Below are 10,000 nucleotides of genomic sequence, written 5' to 3'. Positions count from 1 at the left end.
GCAACACCCAGGGGAACCAGGCCACTCGCGTCTCTCGCCTTCATTTTCGACACGAGCGCCTGCGGAGGGCCACCACCCCCTCCGATTGTCAAGAGACCTCCGCACCGGCCTCTGACTTACTCTCAGAATGGACGGAAAGAGCCGGGTAAGCCTTTGAAAAGATTCGACCACGTGCCGAAAACTTTAGACTTCCGTGAGCTCTCCGGCTTGCACCGAGACCCGAAGTCGACGTGCTTAGCACCACGGGACCCCTTTCGCCTGCAGGTCCCGAGCCGCCTTTTATTTTTGTTACGAGTATCGTGTTCCCCAAACCTGGGTGACGAGCACCGCAGGGCGGCAGAGCCATCGCGCTTGTCCGGGTGGCAGAGGAGGACCAGACTATTCACAAATAGCGGCCCAACGACTCCCAGAGCCGGTCGTGCGGCAGGCGAGGTCTGCTCTCATCACAAGAGGCTTTAGGGAGTGCTCAGGCAACGGTCAGCCCGCAGCCTTCTTGGCAACACCCAAGGGAACCAGGCCACTCGCGTCTCTCGCCTTCATTTTGGACACGAGCGCCTGTGGAGGGACGGCCGGAGTCAACGTGGGGTTTGCCCGCCCTCCAATAGTGTCAAAAGACCGCCGCACAAGTCTCTGACTGACTCTTAGAACAGACAGAAAGAGTTTGTCAAATCTGTCAAAAAATTGACAAAGTGTCAAAAATTCGACTTCCAAGAGCTCTCCGGCATGCACTCATACCTGTCATTAAAGTGCTATGCCCGTGGAACCGTTTTTCGGATGCCTTTCAGAACGGTCCCGCGCCGCCATTTTGTTCTAAAAATCGTGTTCCCATATATCTCCGGGTACCCCGCCAACCTCACTGCGGAAAAACTACAAGTGGCACTGAATGGGTCTGAATTCCAAATTTGACTGCATCGGTCTGGAACTCGGTCCGGTCAAAACCGTTTGGATTTTTCTCGGTCCGGACTTCCGCGACAGACAAAGTTAAAGTTTTCGGGCTGCAGGCACAAAACGACAGCTGGCCATTTGCCGGGCTCAATTCACCCAATTCCTCCGGCACTTCGGAGCACATGTTCGGTGTAAGTTTGCGAATCTTTCCCGATGCTGCAGCATTTTCCTCCGCTGACACTTAGAATATTTTTCACACTTTGCTGAAAATTTTTCTAAGTGTTTTTTTCCAAGTTTTCCTGGTTACTGATTTCTTCTTTTTAAACATTTTTCTAAGTTTTTCTGGTTACTGATTTCTTCTTTTTAAACATTTTTCGCAGTTTGTCTGGTTACTGATTTCTTCTTTTTAAACATTTTTCGCCGTTTTTCTGGTTACTGATTTCTTCTTTTTAAACATTTTTCGCCGTTTTTCTGGTTACTGATTTCTTCTTTTTAAACATTTTTCTAAGTTTTTCTGGTTACTCATTTCTTCTTTTTAAACATTTTTCTAAGTTTTTCTGGTTACTGATTTCTTCTTTTTAAACATTTTTCTAAGTTTTTCTGGTTACTCATTTCTTCTTTTTAAACATTTTTCTAAGTTTTTCTGGTTACTCACTTCTTCTTTTTAAACATTTTTCGCCGTTTTTCTGGTTACTGATTTCTTCTTTTTAAACATTTTTCTAAGTTTTTCTGGTTACTCATTTCTTCTTTTTAAACATTTTTCTAAGTTTTTCTGGTTACTCATTTCTTCTTTTTAAACATTTTTCTAAGTTTTTCTGGTTACTGATTTCTTCTTTTTAAACATTTTTCTAAGTTTTTCTGGTTACTGATTTCTTCTTTTTAAACATTTTTCTAAGTTTTCCTGGTTACTCATTTCTTCTTTTTAAACATTTTTCTAAGTTTTCCTGGTTACTCATTTCTTCTTTTTAAACATTTTTCTAAGTTTTCCTGGTTACTGATTTCTTCTTTTTAAACATTTTTCGCAGTTTTTCTGGTTACTGATTTCTTCTTTTTAAACATTTTTTCGCAGTTTGTCTGGTTACTGATTTCTTCTTTTTAAACATTTTTCGCCGTTTTTCTGGTTACTGATTTCTTCTTTTTAAACATTTTTCGCCGTTTTTCTGGTTACTGATTTCTTCTTTTTAAGCATTTTTCTAAGTTTTTCTGGTTACTCATTTCTTCTTTTTAAACATTTTTCTAAGTTTTTCTGGTTACTGATTTCTTCTTTTTAAACATTTTTCTAAGTTTTTCTGGTTACTCATTTCTTCTTTTTAAACATTTTTCTAAGTTTTTCTGGTTACTCACTTCTTCTTTTTAAACATTTTTCTAAGTTTTTCTGGTTACTGATTTCTTCTTTTTAAACATTTTTCGCCGTTTTTCTGGTTACTGATTTCTTCTTTTTAAACATTTTTCTAAGTTTTTCTGGTTACTCATTTCTTCTTTTTAAACATTTTTCTAAGTTTTTCTGGTTACTGATTTCTTCTTTTTAAACATTTTTCTAAGTTTTCCTGGTTACTGATTTCTTCTTTTTAAACATTTTTCGCAGTTTTTCTGGTTACTGATTTCTTCTTTTTAAACATTTTTCTAAGTTTTCCTGGTTACTGATTTCTTCTTTTTAAACATTTTTCGCAGTTTTTCTGGTTACTGATTTCTTCTTTTTAAACATTTTTCTAAGTTTTTCTGGTTACTGATTTCTTCTTTTTAAACATTTTTCTAAGTTTTTCTGGTTACTCACTTCTTCTTTTTAAACATTTTTCTAAGTTTTCCTGGTTACTGATTTCTTCTTTTTAAACATTTTTCGCAGTTTGTCTGGTTACTGATTTCTTCTTTTTAAACATTTTTCGCAGTTTTTCTGGTTACTGATTTCTTCTTTTTAAACATTTTTCTAAGTTTTTCTGGTTACTCACTTCTTCTTTTATAACATTTTTCTAAGTTTTCCTGGTTACTGATTTCTTCTTTTTAAACATTTTTCTAAGTTTTCCTGGTTACTGATTTCTTCTTTTTAAACATTTTTCTAAGTTTTCCTGGTTACTGATTTCTTCTTTTTAAACATTTTTCTAAGTTTTTCTGGTTACTCATTTCTTCTTTTTAAACATTTTTCGCAGTTTTTCTGGTTACTGATTTCTTCTTTTTAAACATTTTCCTAAGTTTTCCTGGTTACTGATTTCTTCTTTTTAAACATTTTTCTAAGTTTTCCTGGTTACTCATTTCTTCTTTTTGATCATTTTTCTAAGTTTTCCTGGTTACTGATTTCTTCGTTTTGAACATTTTTCTAAGTTTTCCTGGTTACTCACTTCTTCTTTTCAAACATTTTTCTTCGTTTTTCTGTTTACTCATTTAGCACTTTCAGGCACTTTCCCATCATTTCCTCGTTCCCGATTTCACCCTTTAAAACGCTTTCGGGCATTTCCCTAAGTTTTGCGGTTCACTCGTTTGGGACTCACTGACACCTTCTCTAGCTTCCCTGCTCACTTTTTTCGTACTGTTGAGAAAATTCGAACCCTTTCCTTAACTATGCCGGTTACTGACTTCACCGCTTCAGACCCTTGTCCCCGTAATGAAAGATACCATTTCCCACCGTGGGAAATGCACGAAAATCGGACTGAACACGGGGGAGGCTCCCCCCTCGAAGGCGAGACCGTCGGCAGAACCGCCGGGTCAAACCCGGCCGAGCTACCCGGCTTACAAGTCTCAAAGTCGGTATGAGCAGTCACGTCCACCCCCATTCCCTTTTGGACCACTTCCCACGGTTCCAAATGCATGAAAATCGGCCTGTACACGGGGGAGGCACCCGCCTCGAAGACGAGACCGTCGGCAGAACCGCCGGGTCAAACCCGGCTGAGCTACCCGGCTCGGAAGCGCCAAAGTCGGGTTGAGCAGTCACATTCACTCCCATCGACGTTTGGACCACTTCCCACGGTTCGAAATGCACGGAAATCGGCCTGTACACGGGGGAGGCACCCGCCTCGAAGAGGAGACTGTCGGCAGAACCGCCGGGTCAAACCCGGCTGTGCTAACCGGCTCGGAAGCGCCAAAGTCGGGTTGAGCAGTCACATTCACTCCCATCCCCTTTTGGGCAACTTCCCACGGTTGGAAATGCATGGAAATCGGACTGAACACGGGGGAGGCTCCCCCCTCGAAGGCGAGACCGTCGGCAGAACCGCAGGATCAAACCCGGCTGAGCTACCCGGCTTACAAGTCTCAAAGTCGGTATGAGCAGACACGTCCACCCCCATTCCCTTTTGGACCACTTCCCACGGTTCGAAATGCATGAAAATCGGCCTGTATACGGGGGAGGCACCCGCCTCGAAGACGAGACCGTCGGCAGACCCGCCGGGTCAAACCCGGCTGAGCTACCCGGCTCGGAAGCGCCAAAGTCGGGTTGAGCAGTCACATTCACTCCCATCCCCTTTTGGACCACTTCCCACGGTTCGAAATGCACGAAAATCGGCCTGTACACGGGGGAGGCACCCGCCTCGAAGACGAGACCGTCGGCAGAACCGCCGGAACAAACCCGGCTGAGCTACCCGGCTTACAAGTCTCAAAGTCGGTATGAGCAGACACGTCCACCCCCATTCCCTTTTGGACCACTTCCCACGGTTCGAAATGCATGAAAATCGGCCTGTATACGGGGGAGGCACCCGCCTCGAAGACGAGACCGTCGGCAGACCCGCCGGGTCAAACCCGGCTGAGCTACCCGGCTCGGAAGCGCCAAAGTCGGGTTGAGCAGTCACATTCACTCCCATCCCCTTTTGAACCTCTTCCCACCGTTGGAAATGCACGAAAATCGGCCTGTACACGGGGGAGGCTCCCCCCTCGAAGGCGAGACCGTCGGCAGAACCGCCGGGTCAAACCCGGCTGAGCTACCCGGCTTACAAGTCTCGAAGTCGGGTTGAGCAGTCACATTCACTCCCATCGACTTTTGGGCAACTTCCCACCGTTGCAAATGCATGAAAATCGGCCTGTACACGGGGGAGGCACCCGCCTCGAAGTCGAGACCGTCGGCAGAACCGCCGGGTCCAACCCGGCTGAGCTACCCGGCTTACAAGTCTCAAAGCCGGGTTGGGCAGTCACGTTCACCCCCATTCCCTTTTGGATCACTTCCCACGGTTCGAAATGCACGAAAACCGGCCTGTACACGGGGGAGGGTCCGCCCTCGAAGGCGAGACCGTCGGCAGAACCGCCGGGTCAAACCTGGCTGAGCTACCCGGCTTACAAGTCTCAAAGTCGGGTTGAGCAGTCACGTTCACTCCCATCGACTTTTAGACCACTTCCCACGGTTCGAAATGCACGAAAATCGGCCTGTACACGGGGGAGGCACCCGCCTCGAAGACGAGACCGTCGGCAGAACCGCCGGGTCAAACCCGGCCGAGCTACCCGGGTTAGAAGCCTCAGAGTCGGGTTGAGCAGTCACGTTCACTCCCATCGACTTTTAGACCACTTCCCACGGTTGGAAATGCACGAAAATCGGCCTGTACACGGGGGTGGCATCCGCCTCGAAGACGAGACCGTCGGCAGAACCGCCGGGTCAAACCCGGCTGAGCTACCCGGCTTACAAGTCTCAAAGTCGGGTTGAGCAGTCACATTCACTCCCATCGACTTTTGGGCAACTTCCCACGGTTCGAAATGCACAAGATTCGGCCTGAACACGGGGGACGCTCCCCCCTCGAAGGCGAGACCGTCGGCAGACCCGCCGGGTCAAACCCGGCTGAGCTACCCGGCTCGGAAGCGCCAAAGTCGGTATGAGCAGTCACGTTCACTCCCATCCCCTTTTGGACCGCTTCCCACGGTACGAAATGCATGAAAATCGGCCTGTACACGGGGGAGGCACCCGCCTCGAAGACGAGACCGTCGGCAGAACCGCCGGGTCAAACCCGGCTGAGCTACCCGGCTTACAAGTCTCAAAGTCGGGTTGAGCAGTCACATTCACTCCCATCGACTTTTGGGCAACTTCCCACGGTTCGAAATGCACAAAATTCGGCCTGAACACGGGGGACGCTCCCCCCTCGAAGGCGAGACCGTCGGCAGAACCGCCGGGTCAAACCCGGCTGAGCTACCCGGCTTAAAAGTCTCAAAGTCGGTATGAGCAGTCACATTCACCCCCATTCCCTTTTGGACCACTTCCCACGGTTGGAAATGCATGAAAATCGGCCTGGACACGGGGGAGGCTCCCCCCTCGATGACGAGACCGTCGGCAGAACCGCCGGAACAAACCCGGCTGAGCTACCCGGCTTACAAGTCTCAAAGTCGGTATGAGCAGACACGTCCACCCCCATTCCCTTTTGGACCACTTCCCACCGTTGGAAATGCACGAAAATCGGCCTGTACACGGGGGAGGCACCGGCCTCGAAGACGAGACCGTCGGCAGAACCGCCGGATCAAACCCGGCCGAGCTACCCGGGTTAGAAGCCTCAGAGTCGGGTTGAGCAGTCACATTCACTCCCATCCCCTTTTGAACCTCTTCCCACCGTTGGAAATGCACGAAAATCGGCCTGTACACGGGGGAGGCTCCCCCCTCGAAGGCGAGACCGTCGGCAGAACCGCCGGGTCAAACCCGGCTGAGCTACCCGGCTTAAAAGTCTCAAAGTCGGGTTGAGCAGTCACATTCACTCCCATCGACTTTTGGGCAACTTCCCACCGTTGCAAATGCATGAAAATCGGCCTGTACACGGGGGAGGCTCCGCCCTCGAAGGCGAGACCGACGGCAGAACCGCCGGGTCAAACCCGGCCGGGCTACCCGGGTTAGAAGCCTCAGAGTCGGGTTGAGCAGTCGCATTCACCCCCATCCCCTTTTGAACCTCTTCCCACCGTTGGAAATGCACGAAAATCGGCCTGTACACGGGGGAGGCACCGGCCTCGAAGACGAGACCGTCGGCAGAACCGCCGGATCAAACCCGGCCGAGCTACCCGGGTTAGAAGCCTCAGAGTCGGGTTGAGCAGTCACATTCACTCCCATCCCCTTTTGAACCTCTTCCCACCGTTGGAAATGCACGGAAATCGGCCTGTACACGGGGGAGGCTCCCCCCTCGAAGGCGAGACCGTCGGCAGAACCGCCGGGTCAAACCCGGCTGAGCTACCCGGCTTACAAGTCTCAAAGTCGGTATGAGCAGACACGTCCACCCCCATTCCCTTTTGGACCACTTCCCACCGTTGGAAATGCACGAAAATCGGCCTGTACACGGGGGAGGCACCGGCCTCGAAGACGAGACCGTCGGCAGAACCGCCGGATCAAACCCGGCCGAGCTACCCGGGTTAGAAGCCTCAGAGTCGGGTTGAGCAGTCACATTCACTCCCATCCCCTTTTGAACCTCTTCCCACCGTTGGAAATGCACGAAAATCGGCCTGTACACGGGGGAGGCTCCCCCCTCGAAGGCGAGACCGTCGGCAGAACCGCCGGGTCAAACCCGGCTGAGCTACCCGGCTTAAAAGTCTCAAAGTCGGGTTGAGCAGTCACATTCACTCCCATCGACTTTTGGGCAACTTCCCACCTTTGCAAATGCATGAAAATCGGCCTGTACACGGGGGAGGCTCCGCCCTCGAAGGCGAGACCGACGGCAGAACCGCCGGGTCAAACCCGGCCGGGCTACCCGGCTCGGAAGCGCCAAAGTCGGGTTGAGCAGTCACATTCACCCCCATCCCCTTTTGGGCCACTTCCCACGGTTCGAAATGCATGAAAATCGGCCTGTACACGGGGGACGCTCCCCCCTCGAAGGCGAGGCAGTCGGCAGAACCGCCGGGTCAAACCCGGCTGAGCTACCCGGGTTAGATGCCTCAAAGTCGGGTTGAGCAGTCACATTCACCCCCATCCCCTTTCGGCCCCCTTCCCACGGTTGGAAATGCATGAAAATCGGCCTGTACACGGTGGGCGCTCCCCCCTCGAAGGTGAGACCTTCGGCAGAACCGCCGGGTCAAATCCTGCCGAGCTACCCGCGTTAGAGGTCTCAATGTCGGCTTCAGCAGTCACATTCAATCCCATTCCCGTTTGGACCTCTTCCCGCCGATGGAAATGCACAAAATTCGGCCTGAACACGCGGGGCGCTCCCCCCTCGAAGGCGAGACCGTCGCCAGAACCGCCGGGTCAAATCCGGCTGAGCTACCCGCGTTACAGGTCTCAAAGTCGGGTTGAGCAGTCACGTTCACCCCCATCCCCTTTCGGACCCCTTCCCACGGTTGGAAATGCATGAAAATCGGCCTGTACACGGTGGGCGCTCCCCCCTCGAAGGTGAGACCTTCGGCAGAACCGCCGGGTCAAATCCGGCCGAGCTACCCGCGTTAGAGGTCTCAATGTCGGCTTCAGCAGTCACATTCAATCCCATTCCCGTTTGGACCTCTTCCCGCCGATGGAAATGCACAAAATTCGGCCTGAACACGCGGGACGCTCCCCCCTCGAAGGTGAGACCTTCGGCAGAACCGCCGGGTCAAATCCGGCCGAGCTACCCGCGTTAGAGGTCTCAATGTCGGCTTCAGCAGTCACATTCAATCCCATTCCCGTTTGGACCTCTTCCCGCCGATGGAAATGCACAAAATTCGGCCTGAACACGCGGGACGCTCCCCCCTCGAAGGCGAGACCGTCGCCAGAACCGCCGGGTCAAATCCGGCTGAGCTACCCGCGTTACAGGTCTCAAAGTCGGGTTGAGCAGTCACGTTCACCCCCATCCCCTTTCGGACCCCTTCCCACGGTTGGAAATGCATGAAAATCGGCCTGTACACGGTGGGCGCTCCCCCCTCGAAGGTGAGACCTTCGGCAGAACCGCCGGGTCAAATCCGGCCGAGCTACCCGCGTTAGAGGTCTCAATGTCGGCTTCAGCAGTCACATTCAATCCCATTCCCGTTTGGACCTCTTCCCGCCGATGGAAATGCACAAAATTCGGCCTGAACACGCGGGACGCTCCCCCCTCGAAGGTGAGACCTTCGGCAGAACCGCCGGGTCAAATCCGGCCGAGCTACCCGCGTTAGAGGTCTCAATGTCGGCTTCAGCAGTCACATTCAATCCCATTCCCGTTTGGACCTCTTCCCGCCGATGGAAATGCACAAAATTCGGCCTGAACACGCGGGACGCTCCCCCCTCGAAGGCGAGACCGTCGCCAGAACCGCCGGGTCAAATCCGGCTGAGCTACCCGCGTTAGAGGTCTCAAAGTCGGGTTGAGCAGTCACGTTCACCCCCATCCCCTTTCGGACCCCTTCCCACGGTTGGAAATGCATGAAAATCGGCCTGTACACGGTGGGCGCTCCCCCCTCGAAGGTGAGACCTTCGGCAGAACCGCCGGGTCAAATCCGGCCGAGCTACCCGCGTTAGAGGTCTCAATGTCGGCTTCAGCAGTCACATTCAATCCCATTCCCGTTTGGACCTCTTCCCGCCGATGGAAATGCACAAAACTCGGCCTGAACACGCGGGACGCTCCCCCCTCGAAGGTGAGACCTTCGGCAGAACCGCCGGGTCAAATCCGGCCGAGCTACCCGCGTTAGAGGTCTCAATGTCGGCTTCAGCAGTCACATTCAATCCCATTCCCGTTTGGACCTCTTCCCGCCGATGGAAATGCACAAAATTCGGCCTGAACACGCGGGACGCTCCCCCCTCGAAGGCGAGACCGTCGCCAGAACCGCCGGGTCAAATCCGGCCGAGCTACCCGCGTTAGAGGTCTCAATGTCGGCTTCAGCAGTCACATTCAATCCCATTCCCTTTTGGAACACTTCCCGCCGTTAACAATGCACGATATTCGGCCTGAACACGCGGGACGCTCCCCCCTCGAAGGTGAGACCTTCGGCAGAACCGCCGGGTCAAATCCTGCCGAGCTACCCGCGTTAGAGGTCTCAATGTCGGCTTCAGCAGTCACATTCAATCCCATTCCCGTTTGGACCTCTTCCCGCCGATGGAAATGCACAAAATTCGGCCTGAACACGCGGGACGCTCCCCCCTCGAAGGCGAGACCGTCGCCAGAACCGCCGGGTCAAATCCGGCCGAGCTACCCGCGTTAGAGGTCTCAATGTCGGCTTCAGCAGTCACATTCAATCCCATTCCCGTTTGGAACACTTCCCGCCGTTAACAATGCACGATATTCGGCCTGAACACGCGGGA

This window comes from Chiloscyllium punctatum, unplaced genomic scaffold (genome assembly GCF_047496795.1).
Source record: "Chiloscyllium punctatum isolate Juve2018m unplaced genomic scaffold, sChiPun1.3 scaffold_1202, whole genome shotgun sequence".
Classification (NCBI taxonomy): domain Eukaryota; kingdom Metazoa; phylum Chordata; class Chondrichthyes; order Orectolobiformes; family Hemiscylliidae; genus Chiloscyllium; species Chiloscyllium punctatum.
The sequence above is the reverse complement of the archived record's forward strand: the minus strand, read 5'-3'. Positions refer to the sequence as shown.